Raw genomic sequence first — 22,492 nt, 5'->3', positions numbered from 1 at the left:
GGAGTAACATCGCATTGTTTAAGTGTTCCCTTTATTATTTTGAGCAGTTTATGTTATGGAATGGGGAATTGAGGACAATCCCAAGTATACCATTTTTACAAGGTCCTGCACCAATGAGGTAATACTACATTTCTTTAATTAGACGTGACCACCCATTAATTAAAAAGGGAGCAGTGTTCATTTCAGCTAGTCTTAACTTGTTGAACTCTATTAATGCTTTTTACTATACACTGTACCTATTCACTAAATGTCTCACCTTTGCACTTATAGCCAAGCCACTTGAGGGAGGAAACCGGTCCCACACACTGAATGCACTTGTCCAAAGATGATATTGTTGTGCACACCAGACGATGATTGTGAAACTGTTAGCAAAATATTGCAACATTTATTTGTTTTGGACAGTTGGAAAGGTGAGGTGTTTTCAATTCAGTTGCAGATATCAACTAATAAACTTCGTCCATGTAAATCACATCACACCCAGGTGACTGCCAAACACACACACACACAGCATCCATAAAGAATGATGTGTGTGTGTGTGTTGGGGGGGGGGGTATTTTTTCTTCTGAAAAAAATACTGGCTACAATAATTAACAACTGATTCCTTTGCAATCATCCATCCTCTTCCACTTATCCTTATCAGGATTGTGGGGTAGCAAGCAGGTTTGGGGCCTATACCAGCTACCATAGGGCAGTACAACCTGGACAGATCACCAGTCTAACATGGAAGGACAAGCATTTGCATTCACACCAAAGGGCAGTTTTGAATCACCAGTTAACCTAACCCCATAAGCTACATCTTTGGACTGTGCACTGTAATCCCTAACAGTTGTTCTAGCTCATAACTAATAAGCTCACAACACTCAAATGTCGTTTTGTAGTTGAGCAAACTATAAAGTATTGAGCTCTGTTGGCTTTTATGCAGCTTTAATTGAATAGGGCTCAATATTTTTTAGCTAAATTTTTTGGAACGCTCAAAAAGTTTAAGAAGCATATATTAGTGACGTTCTGGTGGGTGGAGTCTTGTCGCTCCCTCAGGAAAGCTTAGTCAGCCATCTTGAATTTACCTTGATACGGGGAAGTTTTGGCCAGCCCGTGTGGATTAAGAGTCCCCAACTTCAACCCACCACCTTATTTTTTTTCATCAACTGCCCTAAATTTGGTAAGTCTAACGTGTTTTTGTTTTGTTTAAATTTAATTTCGATAAACATTCTTTTTTATTTTTTACTGGAAATATATTCGTACTTTGTGCACAGTGAATGTTTGTTATAAATGAATTCGAATCCAAGTAATTGTAATTTTAGAAGTTTTCTAATGTGACAAATACGTAATGTTATTTCAAATTAGAATGATGTAACGTTTTGGCGGTTTTCCGTGGGGGACAACATTTCCCATAATGCATTGTATTCTTGCCCGGGAAGTTGACGGTGGCAGTTCTAGCTCCATGCATTTGAACTTTCTACTAAAACTTTCCACTGGTTGTCGTATTCGCCGGTAACGTACGTGCGTATTGTGAGTATACTTATTTCAATAAGTGTCCGTGTTACACAGTCAGTAGTTTACGCTGTTGAGCTGTGTGTGTGTGCTAGCATGAAGCGAACAATAATAAACAACATGAGTGTGTTATCATGATGGTAATTAGACACGTTTGTATTTTTTCGTAGTCTCAAATGTGTGGTTGTGAGATAATCTCGAAATCCTTTTAACAGTTTAGAGGGGTATTCCACTAAGCGAGCTCTACAAGTCAAGGCTTGCGGAAAAATGCATCGCCTGATTCAGCCTAACATTATACACTGGTCGAACTCGGTGCTACGAACGAAGTTCAGCTAAATTGTTCGCGCTAATTCGACAAGGCTCAACCAGCCAGACTGAGGCGCCTCCTTGACACCTTTAAGCCAGACCCTATCGATCTTTGCTAGATAAATTGAAATGAAATGAAAATAAAGAGCCGCGTTCTGCTCCCAGGCTAAGAAAGAATCATTGATGCAGACTGTGCGGATCACAAATACTCCCTAACCTGTAAGGCTGGGGTGTCCAAACTTTTTTCACTGAGGGCTACTTACTAGAAATTAGGTAAATAACCTTAACTTTAGTGTATTAAAGTGTATTAAAGATCACAAAATCACTTAAAAGTGGTCGAATATGTTATATTGTTGAATATAATTAAAGACAAAACTGCTTTCATCACAGCTTTCCATAAATGGATCTTTATTGATTCATTCAGAAAAAGCTTTGGTAGCTTATTTTCAGAACAGCAGCCTCAAATTTCTTCTTAGACAGAAGATTTACAGCACAGAGAAAAAACAATAAAAGGGAAAATAGGACGGGTAAATTTCAAGTTTGTTATTTAAGTTATTAAGCTTAGCAACACACCTATCAACATTAGTTTGAAACGGTTAACATTAACAGACTGAACTGGACTTAATAACAGGAGTGCATATAATCTTAGTAAATTATTGTGGTGAGTATCAGCTGCGCTGGGTATGTAAATCGGGCCATCCAGCTGCGGTGCTGATTCGACGTCACTCGTGCCAAAAATCCGGACAAATGTCACTTGATCAAGGAGCAGATCTGCATCAGATGAGATCAGCTGACTACTTGTGTGTGTGTGCTGTGCAAGAAATGTTTTTGAACATTAATAAGTCGTCTTTGTGCACATATTGTTTACAGATATCAGACTGCAAAGAGCGCTACAGAGAGTCAACATTTCACCAGTTGTCAGTGGGTGAGTTTTATAATTTGTGTCCCAATTTAAATAAAAAATAAATACAAAGAAACTAGAGAATTTTGCCTTGAATTATTCAAAATTTTTAGATTTTTTTTGGGTTACCCTTCTAGATTGACAGGTTTAGCCCGTTACACAAAAAGTTTGGACACCCCTGATCTATAACAATGACAATCAGAACATGGCTATCCAACACTTTGTTTTTACTCTGCATTTGTGTAAATACTATTCTAATAGATATTGTGTGTTCATCTAGGAACAGCATGATGTAAATACAAGACGGGCCCTCGTCCTTCGTGCACTTCCTGTGTACCTGCGTGAAGATGCCTCCACGTTATTCAGGACTTGTGATGTAAGTGTACTGGCCTCAGCATCAACCATATGACATTGCTCAGAACTCAAGGAGAACCAGGGTGTACAGTGGGGCAAAAAAGTATTTAGTCAGCCACCGATTGTGCAAGTTCCCCCACTTAAAAAAATGACAGAGGTCAGTAATTTGCACCAGAGGTACACTTCAACTGTGAGAGACAGAATGTGAAAAAAAATCCATGAATTCACATGGTAGGATTTGTAAAGAATTTATTCGTAAATTAGGGTGGAAAATAAGTATTTGGTCACCTCAAACAAGGAAAATCTCTGGCTCACACAGACCTGTAACGTCTTCTGTAAGAAGCTTTTCTGTCCCCCACTCGTTACCTGTATGAATGGCACCTGTTTGAACTCATCATCTGTATAAAAGAGACCTGTCCACAGCCTCAAACAGTCAGACTCCAAACTCCGCCATGGCCAAGACCAAAGAGCTTTCGAAGGACACCAGGAAAAGTATTGTAGACCTGCACCAGACTGGGAAGAGTGAATCTACAATAGGCAAGCAGCTTGGTGTGCAAAAATCAACTGTGGGAGCAATCATCAGAAAATGGAAGACATACAAGACCACTGATAATCTCCCTCGATCTGGGGCTCCACGCAAGATCTCATCCCGTGGGATCAAAATGATCATGAGAACGGGGAGCAAAGATCCCAGAACCACACAGGGGGACCTGGTGAATGACCTGCAGAGAGCTGGGACCAAAGTAACAAAGGTCACCATCAGTAACACACTACAACGGCAGGGAATCAAATCCCGCAGTGCCAGACGTGTTCCGCTGCTGAAGCCAGTGCATGTCCAGGCCCGTCTGAAGTTTGCCAGAGAGCACATGGATGATACAGCAGAGGATTGGGAGACTGTCATGTGGTCAGATGAAACCAAAGTAGAACTTTTGGGTATAAACTCAACTCGTCGTGTTTGGAGGAAGAAGAATACTGAGTTGCATCCCAAGAACACCATACCTACTGTGAAGCATGGGGGTGGAAACATCATGTTATGGGGCTGTTTTTCTGCCAAGGGGACAGGACGACTGATCTGTGTTAAGGACAGAATGAATGGGGCCATGTATCGTGAGATTTTAAGCCAAAACCTCCTTCCATCAGTGAGAACTTTGAAGATGAAACGAGGCTGGGTCTTCCAACATGACAATGATCCAAAACACACCGCCCGGGCAACAAAGGAGTGGCTCCGTAAGAAGCATTTGAAAGTCCTGGAGTGGCCTAGCCAGTCTCCAGACCTCAACCCCATAGAAAATCTGTGGCGGGAGTTGAAAGTCCGTGTTGCTCGGCGACAGCCCCAAAACATCACTGCTCTCGAGAAGATCTGCATGGAGGAATGGGCCAAAATACCAGCTACTGTGTGTGCAAACCTGGTAAAGACCTATAGTAAACGTTTGACCTCTGTTATTGCCAACAAAGGTTATGTTACAAAGTATTGAGTTGTATTTTTGTTATTGACCAAATACTTATTTTCCACCCTGATTTACGAATAAATTCTTTACAAATCCTACCATGTGGATTCATGGATTTTTTTTTTCACATTCTGTCTCTCACAGTTAAAGTGTACCTCTGGTGCAAATTACTGACCTCTGTCATCATTTTAGGTGGGGGAACTTGCACAATCGGTGGCTGACTAAGGCTACGTTCACACTGCAGGCGAAAGCGCATCAAATCCGATTTTTTTTTTACCCTATGCGACCCATATCCGATCATGCTATGACAGTGTGAACGGCGCAAATCCGATATTTTCAAATCCGATCTGGGTCACTTTCGTATGTGGTACTGAATCCGATACATATCCGATGTTTTAGAAAGCGACTGCTGTTTGAACGGTCAAGTCGCATTAAATCCGCCTTTTACGTCACCGACACACTGAAGCCAATTATCAGCGCCAGAGAAGCGCCCGAGAAGACATCGCGAACGCTTCCTGGCCATCCAGTGTAGATGTTAGTGAAACTGTTGGGAAGACAACGTAAACATTTTATTTGTACTGTATAATCTGCAGATTCTGACAGAAATCTGCAACTATCCTTTGAAGCACCGCTCCTCTCTTAAACAGCAATAAGGATCATTATTAGGTTAATTACATTATTATGTAAATAACAAAATAACTTAAAGCAAAAATTGGGAAACGTGAAGTCCGAAGTCTTTATATTAAGGGCCATCAGTCAAACAATACTGTTGCTCTGGGTCTAAACAGAGCGCGTTGTGTGTGACATCTTCTTTTGCGCATGCGGGCCGCTTTGAGCGTTCACACTAGAGCGCGTTTGCTGTCGCATTTTATTTGTAGTGTGAACGAGCAGACAAAAAAATCGGATTTGATCAAAAAATCGGAATTGAGCATTAAGACCTGCAGTGTGAACGTAGCCTAAATACTTTTTTGCCCCACTGTATATCAGGAAGGATGTTCAACACAGTCCTCATCTGACTTGTTTTCTCCCATATATCAACTATTGTTGAATAAGATTGCAAGAAGATTGTTACGCATAAACCAGAAAACATGAAAATAGTTGAAAGATTATTATACAAAAAAAATCTGCAGATAAAAACTATCTCCCTTTTTAAAATTCAAGTGTTCTATTTTTTTGGAGGTGCCATGTTGTGGTCAGAGAAATGTTTGGTAAATAACAAAAACAAATATCTTGGCATATATTTATTATTGAAAACATTTATTTGCACATATGTTTTGAAACCAAACCCAAATTAAGATTATTGTAATGCATCATGATGTATCGCAATATCAAATTAAATCGTTGACATTATAATCCTAAAAGAAACGTGCGACTTATGAAGATTCACACCTCTAATCAATAGCATGATTTGTGTCCTTGTGGGGCTGAACTCATTCTTGTATTATTTTTGTTTTGCAGTCAGCAGATGGTCCAGACCTCACTGACACTCCTGTGGCTCTGCTGACAGTTGTCACGGATGACACTACTGATTCGGCCCTCTTCAGTCCCGAAAGCATCTGCATTGTCGTTGAGGATGAAATACTTGTGAATGGTCCCACAAATCTGGCTGAGTCATTTCTCCTGCTCTTTGGGTACATCTATGCATTAGACCTACAATACCCAAAGAAACTTGAGCTTACATTCACATTTATCCAAAAGGTTGTGATGTGCCTTGAGGACAACAAACCACTGAAAGGGCGTCTACTGATGCTGAAGAATGATTTGTTCAATGAGTGAATCACTCAGAATGGACTACTTGTTAAGCTGAGTATTGAGGAAGCTTTTTTGTTTGTTTTTTTCCTAATCATTTGCCTCTTCTACCTCACATTTAAGATGAATGACTGTTCAGTTCACTATTCATGTTTAATGTTCTGTTGCCTAATACGTAAATGCACTGCCTTGATGTTTGTTCCCTATAAGTACAGCAGTGGAAACCAGTACTGTTTTTTTTATGTATTTTTAAAAAAGAAAGTGAGCTGCAGCTGTCAAGGTACAGTAAGTGTTAAATGCATCAATGTTCTAATAGCTGCAATTGCTGTTAATACTGAAAATGTTATTGAATTTTAGAATTGAGATGGAGACCCTTGGAGTCTTTTTCTCTTGTTTTATTTATGAAGCACTTTTTTATGAGTGAGCTCTGTTGTTTGTGCCTTTTTAAAAGCACATTGTGTTTAATAAAAAGTTGTTAAATTGTTAGTGTTGTTACTTTCATGTTTTCTAACACTTTTAGCTGATTATAATTTACTGGGTAAACAGTTTAGAATTATTTGTAAGTGTATTTCCCACAGTATTTTAAAAAATATTGAAGATTTTAAGTGTTATTTCCCATATTATAAGTTAGAAAATATGAAAAAGTTTGAGTTTATTTCCCACATCGTATGAGTTGCAATATGTAAAATATTTTGAGTGTCTTTCCCACCTTAATTAAGTTGAAAAAATTGAACATTTTGAGTTTATTACTCCCTAATTATAAGTTGAGGAATATCAACATTTATGAGTTAACATTGAGGTAATTTAAGGCAACTGCAACTATAATTTTTATTGTAGTTAAACTTAAAACTTTTAAAAACATCACTAAAAAATTGTTGTGTAATCTGTTACACAATTTTTGAGTTCTGTGAACTTATTAGGTTTTACAGTGTGGGAAGAAGCCAGAGTACACAGCCAGAGAGAACCCATGCACTACAGCAGTAAAAAGTGCCTAAAACAAGTTAAGAAGTTGTATAGTACTATCTGAAGGAAACGGTTTCCAGGGCCTACTCCGTGGATCGGCTTCCTCCGAGGCGTGGACGTCTATCAGCAGAGAATGTACCTTCACCTATCAGCAGAGAATGTCCCTTAGTCTGTAACACAGTCAAATATATTCTCAAGTAATATTCAAGCATGCCATTCAGCGTGTTAGTACGAGCTCGGGAGCAGCTTGGGAGAACAAGAAAACAGAGACTGCTTTAGATTGTCTTCCCAAAGTGACTCAACTTTATTCACAAGTACAACAGTTTATATAGAGGGTAAAAATTCATGAGACAGCAGATTTATCAGTTTAAACCAGTACAGACCAAGATAAGGCAGCGTCTTCCTGCCCTTGGGTGAAGAAGCATCCTTTGTGTAGTTTATCAGTTCAGCTACAATTGTGATTATCTCAGCGACATATTTTCAAGGCACAAAACGAAGAGTTCTTTCATTAGTGAAATCTGAAACAAACCATTTGGCCTTCAACAGGCGTCTAAAAGATTAAGAAACTAATGTAGCTGAGGGAGTGATCTCTGTGGTATTTCAACCTTGTACCAGCCTGTGATTCTCACACATCAATTCTTGGGTCAAAGAGAAAAACACTGAAACAAAGGGGCCTTATTGAATGACAGAGTTTTCCTGCATAATGTCACTATAAAACAATATCCAGTAAATGCTACCATGGTACTAAAATACCTAACACTATCTATCTTAATGTTCAAGCCTGAGTTTCAAACCATTTCAACATAGAAACAAAGCACATGTAGTCAGTTCTGCATGCTGTAGGTCAAACTGTCAAAAAATACAAGAAGACCCCTCCTAAAACCAGAGTGATGTCACCATGAAGCAAACTTTGACGGAGTCTCCCAATAACAGTGTGGTCCTCCTAAGTCACATTTGGGTGGTTAACACACACACACACACACACACACACACACACACACACTCAGATGTTATCCAGACTTGCACTTTGAAACAATGAAAAGGACCTACAAGCCACGGTCCATGTAAATCACATCACACCCAGGTGACTGCCAAACACACACACACAGCATCCATAAAGAATGATGATAGATTAAATTATTAGTTCATTAAGTGGTACACTGGATTATATTTACCCTTTCAGGCTCTGGATGTTTCAGGTCCAGATCATTGTTTGGAAAGCTGTTTGGTTGCGGCTTTAGGCAGCTCACAGTCTTCTGAATCTGGCTGGTCTCAGTCTTCGTGTGTAACAGATAGAAAATGAATATACAGTGCATTTTTGAAGAGGCTTTTGAAACATTAAATAAACTGTATGAGAAAGATAAGTTTCAAGCTAATGTCTTTAAAATATTCACTGTCATGTATAGAGAATTTAAGTCCCTATGATTAAGAGACAAATAGTCAGTGTGATTTCTTTATTTTTTAAGCCATTGCTAAAGGAGTAAAACAATCACCTGTAGCAGCAACGAACTGTCACTAGGGCCCATTTATCTTCGAGGGCCAAAATTTAAAATGAATCTAACTAAAGAGGCTACACAGCAAAATCTCCAGTGTTAAATTAACACTAGAGAGTGTCTATATGGGTCCACACAACACTGTTGAGTGTTAAATTAACACTTTTAACAGTGTTATATGTTTAAAAGTAACCTAGTCAGTTTTGAAGATTAACAGTGGCTAACACTGAGCAGTGCTGATTTTCTAACACTGGAATATTTCTAACATTTTGAGTTATTTTCCAGTGTTAGAAAATCAGCACTGCTCAGTGTTAGCCATTGTTAATCTTCAAAACTGACTAGGTTACTTTTAAACATATAACACTGTCAAAAGTGTTAATTTAACACTCAACAGTGTTGTATTTAACACTGTCTATAAGGGTCCACACAGTGGACCCTTATAGACACTCTCCAGTGTTAATTTAACACTGGAGATTTTGCTGTGTAGAATCACATTAAACATCAATCACTGTTAAAATTTAGAAACCGAAAGCCATTTTTTTTATTTCTGCATACCTGCTGATATTTTTTTAGTGCTTTTAGAGGGCTTTGATGTGGCAGCCATCACAATTGCCTGTTTTCCATTAGTACCTACCCCTGTTTTTCCAGTAGGTTATAGTACCATGTAGTTTTTCAGTAACTACTGCACCAAGGTTCCAAGTGATCCAAAGTGATCAGAAAATTTGACATAGACTGAATGCCACCAGGTGGCTGGTCAATGGTGTCACTCGATAAGTTATGAGTGCGCCTCCTTCGTGAAAATCCAAGCCATCATTTTTGAAACTCTGAAATGTTTGAAATAGCGACCAAAATTAACAGCGTGATCCCTGAATTGAACACTAAAGTATAGACTGAGCAGCAGGCATTTTGTCACCTTGACGTCCATGCTTGCTGTGGCATTTATATCACTGGATGCTCGGCTGCATTGCTATAGTGACCCCAGGCACAGTAGGTGATACTCAATTTCAGTGAAAAACTAGATGCCCTAAGTCACGTTAAGCCAATTTGAGTAGGTACAAATGTAAAAATGGCTTACGGTATGCAATTTATCAGTTCCAAAAAGTACAATTGTAGAAATACCTTGCATCTCCAGAGCCAATCCGAGTCACCATAATTATAGTCTATTTCTTCGCCTGGACTTATGTCTCTGCTTGCAAATAAGCATAGATGGGGCTTTCCATTGATGTTTAATATTTTCATCTTAGCACTTGGACTGATGTGGTTGTCGTTGACAAGTCTGCCTAATGACCCATCTTCTTGAGATGCATCCACACTGTGGGGTTAGGCAAAAAAGTATTAGCTTAACTAGTTAGTTAGGAAGCTTTTTTTTTTCATAAATCAAAAGCAATGTGTCATTTAATCTTAATCAAACTACACTGATATAATATGCACCACCAGAGTTTTCCATCAAACTTGAATTCAAACATGAACACCTTCAGGCTGTCATGATAAACTCTGTGTCTCCGCTCACATTCTTCTTTTGTTATGAGTTTACCTCTGTATTCCAAAAGGAAGTCTCCTTTTTGGAATGGAACAGTCGTGAAAATGCCCCGACCTGAATTGCAGAGGCATACCAAGTGAGTGACAAAAGACAAAGTGACAAACTCCAAATCTAATCCAAACTAAAGACCAACTTACCTTTGAAGGCATTTATGTAGTGGATATCAAGTCCCAGTTTGTCCCTTCCAGCAGAAACATGACAGACTGCATCCTCCCGTGGAGGAATGCGTCTCCTTCGCATGTTCTCCTGTACGTTTTGATTGGCTGTATTACCAAAGCATATAAAGTATTACGATTAACGTCATCATTGTCATCATCATCAGTAGTAGCAAAACTAGCAGTAGTGTAGTTTACAGCATAAACACAGCTGACTTATTCATAGTCCTAATTTATGCCTTCTTTTAAAATGTTAAAGGCCTAGTACTCAAAATGGCGACATGTGACATTTCTGTAATGGCGACTGCAGAGAGTGATACAAGTACTGAGAAAGCTTAGGCATCAAAACTGTAAGAAGTTTTTTCTTCAGGCATATAAATAAATACACGACTAAATACACTTATACCCTTGCTTTTATTTTAGGGCTGTCAGCAGAATGGACAGACATTGGACAAACTGCCCGAAATTAGCTAACAGCGACATCAGGGATTTTGACTCAGACTGCGCTGGTTTAATTGTTAATCGCGTTAGTCGCGATGTCGGCATTAACACGTTTAAGCCACAATAATGCTTTAACACCGAGTAAATCCTAACACGGGTTAGCCCGCTTTATCGCGTTGACGCGGTTAGTCGTCAGCCCTATTTTATTTACTCAATGACAAACGCTGGGGCCGTTTTACTTCTTCAAAGACTCACTAACAGTCCATAAAGCATAAATTAAACCAGTTTAATATAGGCCTGTGCACCTATAATTTCATATAGTATTAAAGTCATGGTGCATTTTACATTAAAAAAGGCTTACCTTTGTGTTTTTAATCCGTCTTCGTATTGCCGTCGACATACACTTGTTAAAGGGCACATTTACAAGTCATGTTTTAGGGGGACACATGAATACACAGCAAAAAGTCGAAATGTCCCCGGAGCCCAGGTACAGCGCAGGTCAAATGTCAATCCATACCACATAGACGCACTCTCACACACACACACACACACACACACACACACACACACACACACACACACACACACACACACACACACACACACACACACACATACGTTCAATGGAGTATAAAATAAAGACCAGGGCAGTTCCTCACCTGAGTCTCTCAGTAGGGAGCTGCCCTTGCTAGCAAGAACTCTGTGTGTTTCTCTTCTCTGAGTCTTTACTGAAGAAGTGTTTTAGAATATTTTCCCTAACAGATTGACACAGACCTTGGAAAATGCTCTACAGAAACTCTGGAGCACAGTTTTCACAGTCCAAAAAGGTTTTTGCTTACTGAATTCCCATCCACTCTGCTACTTCAAGGAGAGAAATTCACACTGAAAGCAGTCATTACATTTCAGGAGGGCCCAACACCAGAAACACTCGGGCATTATATGACATTCTGTAACAGGACCCCGTACATCTGGGAGATGTATGATGACCTAAGAAAGGATGTAACCATAGCATCTGAAAACACCAGCGTATGTCCGCACGCTGTGCTCTACACAAAGAAATGATGGCAAGATCTCATGAAAGAAAGTCCTTTTCTAGTTTGTGAGTTAGATGATGGAAATAGCTGTTATTTTTCAGTTATTGTATTAGACTTGTGAGGCTCAGACAGTTCAATGTATTTACCTTTTCTAACAGGAAACATATATACTACATTGTTCTCGTAGTTTTGTATTTTGTTACCAGCAAATAAAGTTTTTTCTCTAACCGAATGCATTAATTATTTTAAATGCTATATTTAACCTAGTTTTTAAATAAGTTATTGCAGTTTGATTACTAGGTTTAAGAGTGTGATCATAAGAAAAAAATATCCAATGCTGGTTAATATCTCTCAATTTCTTTACGGTAAAGAAAGTGGCTGGTTGAGCTTTAGAAACTTTTGGTAATATCTTTAAAATGAAAGCGGCACAAACGACAATTTTAGCAGCACAAACCAGCACAAACGTAGCACAAACGTTTGACACCAGTTTTGTTTGATTCCATTACTGTGGGGGGGCTGGTTGACCTCTGATGACCTCTAGAAATTTTTATCAATATCTTTAAAATGAAAGCGGCACAAATGACAATTTTAGCAGCACAAACCAGCACAAACGTAGCACAAACATTTGACATCAATTTTGTTCGATTCCATTAATGTGGGGGGGCTGGTTGACCTTTTGACCTTTACATTTTCATTAATATCTTTAAAATGAAAGCGGCACAAACGACAATTTTAGCAGCACAAACGTAGCACAAACGTTTGATACCACTTTTGTTGGATTTGGGTAATGTGGGGGGGCTGGTTGACCTCTGATGACCTCTAGAAATTTTGATTAATATCTTTAAAATGATAGTAGCAGAAATGAAAATTTTTGCAGCACAAACCAGCACAAACGTAGCACAAACGTTTGATACCACTTTTGTTGGATTTGAAGAAGGTGGGGGGCCAACTTCACTCACATGACTTTTCTGTTCATTTTAAGCAGCAGAAGTGAGGCGCATGTCTGTGTGCGTGTGTATGGAGCCATTGGGTGCAGTCACTATAGCAACCAGGCTCACACCTGCCTGCTTAACTAGCTCTGTCTCTCACTCTGCCAAGATTCATCTTAAACACTTCTCTTTCAACTGCTGCTGTGTCCTCAGTGTTTGCTCTACAGGTATGATTTTACCCTCAAAACATTGCCATCGTTGTTCTCTTTCCAGCACCTTGTCTTTCAAAGCTCAGACATTTAAAATTTTTAAACTGTGTGGATCCAAGTGGAGGGATCACATTTTAGTCATTCAGTGACTCAAAGAATATGAACTTTTAATATTCATTCAGAGGTTTTCTGACTCTAAATTTTCTTTTCTCATTTCTAAGGTTTTTCTAATTTACAATTAAAACATTTTCAGCTTTTTTCCAACTTCTTCTTCTGTGTAAACGTCAGCTTTTAGCACTTCAGCACTTTTGTTTTCAGATTAAATTCTTTTTCTTTTTTTCTCATTCAAACTTTTTAACTTAAAATTCAGCAATTAATTCATTTCAATGCATACATTCAGATTCAAGCATTCACACTGCAGTTTCTTCAGAAAATGCACTTTCTAGTTGACAACTAGAATACATACTTACATCATGTATGGACCAATGAAGAGGAAGCCATGAATCAAGCCAAAGTTAGAAACTTAAGAAAACTTTTTTTTTCCTTTTCTTTTTTTTTTTTACCAATGTTTGTAATTAGGGTGTAGATAGGTACACAAAGCTACATCATCTGGGGCTGGAAAAGAAAAGCAGCACTGAGGTGCTGAAAGATGCAGTTCCAATAGTGGCCACTTGAGGCTGGGAATCATGGGTGTCCCATGTTAAAATGTCCAACTTTAAACATGGATAGTTTCTGTCTATGATAACTGAACTCTTTCTCAGAATCAAACTGCTTCAGTTTTGCTGAGGCTTAAAGTTTGGGTGCATGTCCTCTTTGATGAACTCTTTGGCTTCCACTAATACACTGTGGCTGAACTGAACCTCTCAACTGTGTTTGTGCTCATGGTGCCTTTTGGAGTATTTTTTTTTAATGACAAATAGTCTGGCCTGCTAACTGCTACAAACCATCCACAAACCATCCACTTCAGTTTTGCTGAGTAAAATGCTAGTATTTTATTCATCTGTTTCTTTGCTTTAAAAGAGTCTTCACGTTACATCAGAGCTACTGGGACATGCACACATGAAAGTCAAAACAGTAGTGCAGTCCTTTGCTCTCCAGTCATCTTATGAACGTCTTTGAGTTTAGCCAAAATGCCGGATAGCTGCTGCCTTTTCGTGTTTCTTTACAGCAGCCAGAAGGGCGTAGAATATGGCACCAACATGTGAACACACCCCTCCTGACCCTGCCTTACAGGTCAAATCACGCCAATCCCTGCATTTCCACAGTAACCTAGTCTGTCAATGGAGGCTCATTTAAACTGTAGGACTGATTCACTGTAAAATTCCAAGTCAACAAAATATAAGATTTACACGTGATCATTCATTTCAGCAAACAACAATTTCTTGTTCTTCACCTCTCTGATGACAACCATATTTACCCATCCAGATCGAAAACGCATGTAGATGTCCGTACTTTGAAAGCTTTGACCTTGGTACCAGTGTAAGGTGATCGAGCCATATAAGACGCCACCGAACTGGAGCTCTGGGAGAGACATTGATTTAATTTAAATGTAGATAAAGCTGCCAGCGAAAAGTATGGCTCACAAGTCCCAAAATCCATAGTTTCTCTGAATGCAGCTTGCTAACGTTAGCCCAGATTTGTGACTCCAAAAATCCAACATGGTGGCCATGTTGTTTTCTTTGCAGGGTCCTGAAATCAGTGTGGGATGTCCATGTGGCTACAAACACATCATAGTCTATGAATGATAGAAAATAAAATCTAAACCATAGCAACATTACATTACACCTGTGATATCTTTAGCATTGAAGGTGTCTTTATTTGGTATTCAGTAAATGTATCTCCTCATCTTTGTTAATGCTACATTTTTTTTAACTACCATTTGTTGTTACCATGGCAATGATTCCCTTCAATAAAGATTGTTGTTGTTGTTGATGTTGTTGGCATCATCCAGCACCACAGGCCCTGGTGTGCTGATGATGGCCTAACAGGAAGCACTGTCCCTGATGTAAAGTATATGGCCTCAGCCAACAACAGTGGCCCTGCTGAAATGTGGATGGTATCATCGAGTAGCACAGGCCCTGGTGTAATGTGGATGGAATCATCCAACAGTACAGTCCCTGGTGTGGTGAAGATCGCCTCACAGGAAGCAGTGTCCCTGATGTAAAGTGTATGGCCTTAGCCAACCACAATGGCCCTGGTGAAATGTGGATGGTATAGGCCAGCACAACAGGGCATGTTGTAATGTGAATGTCCTCACCAGTAGACCAGGCCCTTGTGTACTGTGGATGGCATCAGCCAGCAACACAAGCCCTGGTGAAATGTGGATGGTATCAACGAGTAGCACAGGCCTTGGTATAATGTGGATGGCCTCATCCAGCAACACCACAGGCCCTGGTGAAATGTGGTTGTTTTCGGCCAGCAACACAGGCCTTTGGGTAATTTGGATGGCAAGCAGCACAGGCCCTGGTCTGGTGAAGATGGCCTCACAGGAATCACTGGACCTGGTGTATTTTCGATGTCATCAGCAAGCAGCACAGACCCTGTTCTAGTGAAGATGGCCTCACAGAAATCTTTGGCCCTGGTGTATTGTGGATGGCATCAGCCATCAACACAGGCCCTCGTGAAATATAGGTGGCCTCAGCCAGCAACACAGTCCCTGGTCTAATGTTAATGTCCTCAGCCAACACCATTGGCCCTGGTGTAATGTGGATGGTATTGGCTAGCACCACAGGCCCTTGTATAACGTGAATGGCCTCATCCAAAAACACTGGCCCTGGTGAAATGTGGATGGTATCGGCCAGCACCACAGGCCCTGGTGTAATGTGAATGTCCTCAGCCAGTAGCACAGGCCCTGGTGTAATGTAAATGTCCTCAGCCAGTAGCACAGGCCCTGTTGTGATGTGGATGGCCTCATCTAACAACTCTGTCGCTGGTGAAATATGGATGGTATTGGTCAGCACCACACACCCTGGTGAAATGTGCATGATATCGGTCAGCACCACAGGCCCAGGTGTAATGTGGATGGCATCAACGAGCAGCAGAGGCCCTGGTGTGGTGAAGATGGCCTCACAGGAAGCACTGTCCCTTGTGTAATGTGTATGGCCTCAGCCAACAACAGTGGCCCTGGTGAAATGTGGATTATATTGGCCTGCACCACAGGCCCTGGTGTAATGTGAATATCCTCAGCCAGTAGTAAAGGCCCTTGTGTTTTGTGGAACGCATCAGCCAGCAACACAATCCCTGGTGAAATGTGAATGGCCTAATCCAGCACCACAGGCCCTGGTTTGGTGATGATTGCCACACAGGAAGAACTGTACCTGGTGTAATGAGGATGGCCTCATCCAACAGTACAGGCCCTAGTGTTGTGAAGATGGCCTCACAGGAAGCACAGGCCATGGTGTAATGTGGATGGCCTCAGACAGCAGCCAGGCCCTGGTGAAATGTAGATGGCCACAGCCGGCAACATGCGCTCTGGTGAAATGTAGTCTGCCTCAGCCAGTAGCACAGGCCCTGTTGTGGTGAAGATGGCCTCACAGGAAGCACTGTCCCTGGTGTAATGTGTATTTCCTCAGGCAACAACACTGGCCCTGGTGAAATGTGGATGGTATTGACCAACACCACAGGCCCTGGCGTAATGTGAATGTCCTCTGCCAACACCACTGGCCCTGGTGTAATGGGGATGGCATCAGCCAGTAGCACAGGCCCTTGTGTATTGTGGATCGCATCAGCCAGCAACACAAGCCCTCGTGAAATATAGGTGGCCTCAGACAGCAGCTGCTGTCGTGAAGTGGGCCTCAGAGGGAGCACTAGCTATGGTATAATGTGGATGGCCTCATTCAGTCGCACAGGCCCTGTTGTAATGTGGATGGCCTTATCTAACAACACTGTCCCACGTGAAATGTGGATGGTAATGGCCAGCACCACAGACCTTGGTGTAATGTGGATGGCCTTAGCCAACACCACTGGCCCTGGTGAAATGTGGATGACATCGGCAAGGACCAATGGCCCTGATGTAATGTGGATGGTTTCAGCCAAAAGCACAGTCCCTGGTGTGGTGAGGATGGCCTCACAGGAAGCACAGGCCCTGGTGTAATGTGGATGGCCTCAGCCAACAACAGTGGCCCTGGTGAAATGTGGATGGTATTGGCCAGCACCACAGGCCCTGGTGTGGTGATGATGGAATCACAGGAAGCACTGTCCCTGGAGTAATGTGGATGGCCTCAGCCAACACCACTGGCCCTGGTGAATTGTGCATGATATTGGTCAGCACCACAGGTCCAGGTGTAATGTGGATGGCATCAGCAAGTAGCACAGGCCCTGATGTGGTGATGATGGCCTCACAGGAAGAACTGTCCCTGATATAATGTGGATGTCCTCATCCAACAGTACAGGCCCTGGTGTGGTGAAAATGGCCTCACAGGAAGCACTGTCGCTGGTATAAAGTGTATGGCCTCAGCCAAAAACAGTGGCCCTGGTTTAATGTGAATGGCCTCAGCCAGCACCACAGGCCCTGGTGTAATGTGGATAGCCTCATCCAGCACCACAGGTCCTGGTGTGGTGATGATGGCCTCACAGGAAGCACTGGTAGTGGTGTAATGTGGATGGCATCAGCCAGTATCACAGGCCTCTGTGTTTTGTGCATGTCATCAGGCAGAAACACAAGCCCTGGTGAAATGTGGATGGTTTCGGACAACAACACAGGCCCGGGTGTAATGTGGATGGCCTCTGCCACTAACACAGTGGTGTGGCGAAGATGGCCTCACAGGAAGCACTGTCCATGGTGTAATGTGTATGGCCTCAGTCAACAACAGTGGCCCTGGTGAAATGTGGATGGTATTGGCCAGCACCACAGGCCCTGGTGTGGTGATGATGGAATCACAGGAAGCACTGTCCCTGGTGTAATGTGGATGGCCTCAGCCAACACCACTGGCCCTGGTGAATTGTGCATGATATTGGTCAGCACCACAGGCCCAGGTGTAATGTGGATGGCATCAGCAAGTAGCACAGGCCCTGATGTGGTGATGATGGCCTCACAGGAAGAACTGTCCCTGGTATAATGTGGATGTCCTCATCCAACAGTACAGGCCCTGGTGTGGTGAAAATGGCCTCACAGGAAGCACTGTCGCTGGTATAAAGTGTATGGCCTCAGCCAACAACAGTGGCCCTGGTGAAATGTGGATGGTATTGGCCAGCACCACAGGCCCTGGTGTGGTGATGATGGCCTCACAGGAAGCACTGTCCCTGGTGTAAAGTGTATGGCCTCAGCCAACAACACTGGCCCTGGTGAAATGTGGATGTTATTGGCCAGCACCACAGGCCCTGGTGTGGTGATGAATGAATCAAAGGAAGCACTGGCAATGGTGTAATGTGGATGGCCTCAGCCAACAACACTGGCCCTGGTGAAATGTGGATGGTATTGGCCAGCACCACAGGCCCTGGTGTAATGTGGATGGCCTCATCCAGCACCAGACGCCCTGGTGTGGTGATGATGGCCTCACAGGAAGCACTGGTAGTGGTGTAATGTGGATGGCATCAGCCAGTATCACAGGCCCCTGTGTTTTGTGGATGTCATCACGCAGAAACACAATCCCTGGTGAAATTTGGATGGCCTCATCCAGCACCACAGGCCCTGGTGTGGTGATGATGGCCTCACAGGAAGCACTGTCCCTGGTGAAATTTGGATGGCCTCATCCAACAACACTGGCCCAGGTGAAATGTGGATGGTATTGACCAGCACCACAGGCCTTGGTGTAATGTGAATGTCCTCAGCCATGACCACAGGCCCTGATGAAATGTAGTTGTCCTCAGCCATGACCACAGGCCCTGGTGAAATGTAAATGTCCTCAGCCAGTAGCACAGGTCCTGTTGTAATGTGGATGGCCTCATCTAACAACTCTGTCCCTGGTGAAATATGGATGGTATTGGTCAGCACCACACACCCTGGTGTAATGTGAATGGCCTTAGCCAACACCACTAGCCATGGTGAAATGTGCATGATATCGGTCAGCACAAGAGGCCCAGGTGTAATGTGGATGGCATCAACGAGCAGCAGAGGCCCTGGTGGGGTGAAGATGGCCACACAGCAATCACTGTCCCTCGTGTAATGTTGATGGTAGTAGCCGGCATCACAGGCCGTGATGTAATGTGGATCGCCTCAGCCAAAAGCACAGGCCGTTGTGTCGTGAAGATGGCCTCACAGGAGGCACTGTCCCTTGTGGAATGTGGATTATATTGGCCAGCTACAGAGGCCCTAGTGTAATGTGAATATCCTCAGCCAGTAGTAAACACCCTTGCGTTTTCTGGAACGCATCAGCCGGCAACACAATCCCTGGTGAAATGTGGATAGTATCATCGAGTAGCACAGGCCCTGGTGTAATGTGAATGTCCTCAGCCAGAAGCACAGGCCCTTGTGTATTGTGGATCGCATCAGGAAGCAACACAATCCCTGGTGAAATGTGGTTGGTATCATCGAGTAGCACAGGCCCTGGTGTAATGTGGATGGCCTAGGCCAGCACCACAGGCCCTGATTTGGTGATGATGGCATCAAAGGAAGCACTGGCGGTGGTGTAATGTGGATGGCCTCAGCCAACAACACTGGCCCTGGTGAAATGTGGATGGTATTGGCCAGCACAACAGGCCTTGGTGTAATGTGGATGGCATCATCCAGCATCACAGGCCCTGGTGTGGTGATGATGGCCTGACAGGAAGCACTGTCCCTGGTGTAATGCGGATGGTATTGGCCAGCACAACAGGCCATGTTGTAATGTGAATGTCCTCAACCAACACCATTGGCCCTGGTGTAATTGGGATGGCATCAGCCAGTAGCACAGGCCCTTGTGTAATGTGGATGGTTTCGGCCTGCACCACCGGCCCTGGTTTAATGTGGATGGCATCAACGAATAGCACAGGCCCTTGTGTAATGTGGATCACATCAGCCAGCAACACAGGCTTTGCTGAAATGAAGATGACCTCAGACAGCAGTGCAAGCCCTGCTGTCGTGAAGATGGCCTCAGAGGGAGCACTAGCTCTGGTGCAATGTGGAAGGCCTAAGCCAGCAATACAGGCCGTGGTGTGGTGATGATAGCCTCACAGGCAGCACATGCCGTGGTATAATGTGGATGGCCTCATCTACCAACACTGGCCCAGGTGAAATGTGGATGGTAATGGCCAGCACCACAGACCTTGGTGTAATGTGGATGGCCTTAGTCAACACCACTGGCCCTGATGTAATGTGGATGGTTTCAGCCAACAGCACAGTCCCTGGTGTGGTGAAGATGGCCTCACAGGAAGCACTGTCCCTGGTGTAATGTGGATGGCCTCAGCATACAACACTGGCCCCGGTGAAATGTCGGTGGTATCGACCAGCACCACAGGCCCTGGTGTAATGTAGATGGCATCAGCCAGTAGCACAGGCCCTTGAGTATTGTGAATGAGATCAGCCAGCAACACCACTGGCACTTGTGAAATGTGGATGGTTTCGGCCAGCAACACAGGCCCTTGGGTAATGTGGAAGGCTAGCAGCACTGGCCCTTGTGTAATGTGGATGGTATCAGCAAGCACCACAGGCCCTGGTGTGGTGATGATGGCCTCAATGGAAACACTGTCCCTGGTGTAATTTGGATGGCCTCATCCAACAACACTGGCCCTAGTGAAATGTGGATGGTCGTAGCCTGCAACACAGGCCCTGGTGTAATGTGAATGGCCTCAGCCAAAACCACTGGCCCTGGTGTAATGTGGATGGTATTGGCCAGCACCACAGGCCCTGGTGTAATGTGAATGGCCTCATCAAACAACACTGGCCCAGGTGAAATGTTGATGGTATTGGCCAACACCACAGGCCCTGGCGTAATGTGAATGTCCTCAGCCAACACCACTGGCCCTGGTGTAATGGGGATGGCATCAGCCAGTAGCACAGGCCCTGGTGTAATGTGGATGTTCTCAGCAAACAACACTGGCCTTGGTGAAATGTCGATGGTATTGGCCAGCACAACAGGCCCTGGTTTAATGTGGATGGCATCAACGAGTAGCACAGGCCCTTGTGTAATGTGGATCACATCAGCCAGCAACACAGGCTCTGGTGAAATGTGGATGGTCTCATCCAGCACCATAGGCCCTGGTGAAATATGGATGGTATTGGTCAGCACCACACACCCAGTGTAATGTGAATGGCTATACCCAACACCACTTGATCTTGTGAAATGTTCATGATATCGTTCATCACCACAGGCCCAGGTGTAATGTGAATGTCCTCAGCCAACACCACTGGCCATGGTGTAATGTGGATGGCATCAGCCAGCAGCACAGGCCCTTGTGTATTGTGGATGGCATCAGCCAGTAGCACAGGCCCTGGTGTAATGTGGATGGTATTGGTCAGCACCACACACCCAGTGTAATGTGAATGGCTATACCCAACACCACTTGATCTTGTGAAATGTTCATGATATCGTTCATCACCACAGGCCCAGGTGTAATGTGAATGTCCTCAGCCAACACCACTGGCCATGGTGTAATGTGGATGGCATCAGCCAGCAGCACAGGCCCTTGTGTATTGTGGATGGCATCAACAAGCAGCAGAGGCCCTGGTCGGGTGAAGATGTCCTCACAGGAAGCACCGTCCCTGGTGTTATGTGGATGGTAGAAGCCAACAACATTTGCCCTGGTGAAATGTGGATGCATCAACAAGCAGCAGAGGCCCTGGTTGGGTGAAGATGGCCTCACAGGAAGCACCGTCCCTGGTGTTATGTGGATGGTAGAAGCCAACAACATTTGCCCTGGTGAAATGTGGATGGTATTGGCCAGCACCAAAGTCCCTGGAGTAATGTGGATGGCCTCAGCCAACAGTACAGGCCCTGTTGTGATGAAGATGGCCTCATAGGAAGCACTGTCTGTGATGTAAAGTGTATGGCCTATGCCAACAACAGTGGTCCTGGTGAAATGTGGATGGGATCAGCCACCAACACAGGCCCTGATGAAATGTGGTTGGCCTCAACCATGACCACAGGCCCTGGTGAAATGTAAATGTCCTCAGCCAGTATCACAGGCCCTGTTGTAATGTGGATGGCCTCATCTAACAACACTGTCCCTGAAGAAATATGGATGGTATTGGTGAGCACCACAGGACCTGGTGTAATGTGGATGGCCTCATCCAACAGTACAGGCCCTTGTGTGGTGATGATGGCCTCACAGGAAGCACTGTCCCTGGTGTAAAGTGTATGGCCTCAGCCAACAACAGTGGCCCTGGTGAAATGTGGATGGTATTGGCTAGCACCACAGGCCCTGGTGTGGTGATGAATGAATCAAAGGAAGCACTGGCAGTGGAGTAATATGGATGGCCTCAGCCAACAACACTGGCCCTGGAGAAATGTGGATGGTATAATCCAGCACCACAGGCCCTACTGTAGTGATGATGGCCTCACAGGAAGCACTGGTGTAATGTGGATGGCATCAGCCAGTATCACAGGCCCCTGTGTTTTGTGGAT

The 22,492-nt window shown here is 43.5% G+C and overlaps 2 long non-coding RNA genes across 3 annotated transcripts; one reads left to right on the top strand and one right to left on the bottom strand.

Moving 5' to 3' along the window:
• Positions 1 to 883: 883 nt before the first annotated feature.
• Positions 884 to 6,735, top strand: LOC146706350 (uncharacterized). 2 transcript variants are annotated; one of them, XR_014921527.1, is made up of 4 exons: positions 884 to 1,159; positions 2,668 to 2,722; positions 2,979 to 3,074; positions 5,959 to 6,735. It is a non-coding gene; the product is annotated as an uncharacterized LOC146706350 (long non-coding RNA). The 2 variants fall into 2 exon arrangements; XR_014921526.1 differs by lacking the exon at positions 884 to 1,159 and adding an exon at positions 1,171 to 1,509.
• Positions 6,736 to 9,830: 3,095 nt separating this feature from the next.
• On the bottom strand, positions 9,831 to 11,438 carry LOC146706349 (uncharacterized). The gene is made up of 4 exons (XR_014921757.1): positions 11,203 to 11,438; positions 10,383 to 10,508; positions 10,137 to 10,299; positions 9,831 to 10,017 (listed from the first exon to the last, which is right to left on the bottom strand). It is a non-coding gene; the product is annotated as an uncharacterized LOC146706349 (long non-coding RNA).
• Between the last annotated feature and the right edge of the window lie 11,054 nt (positions 11,439 to 22,492).

Source organism: Copadichromis virginalis, linkage group LG7 (genome assembly GCF_057382275.1).
Source record: "Copadichromis virginalis isolate Kocher_CV1m ecotype Utaka linkage group LG7, C_Virginalis_male_GT1.1, whole genome shotgun sequence".
NCBI lineage: Eukaryota > Metazoa > Chordata > Actinopteri > Cichliformes > Cichlidae > Copadichromis > Copadichromis virginalis.
Note: the sequence above shows the minus strand (reverse complement) of the source record. Positions and strands in the feature narration are given on the sequence as shown.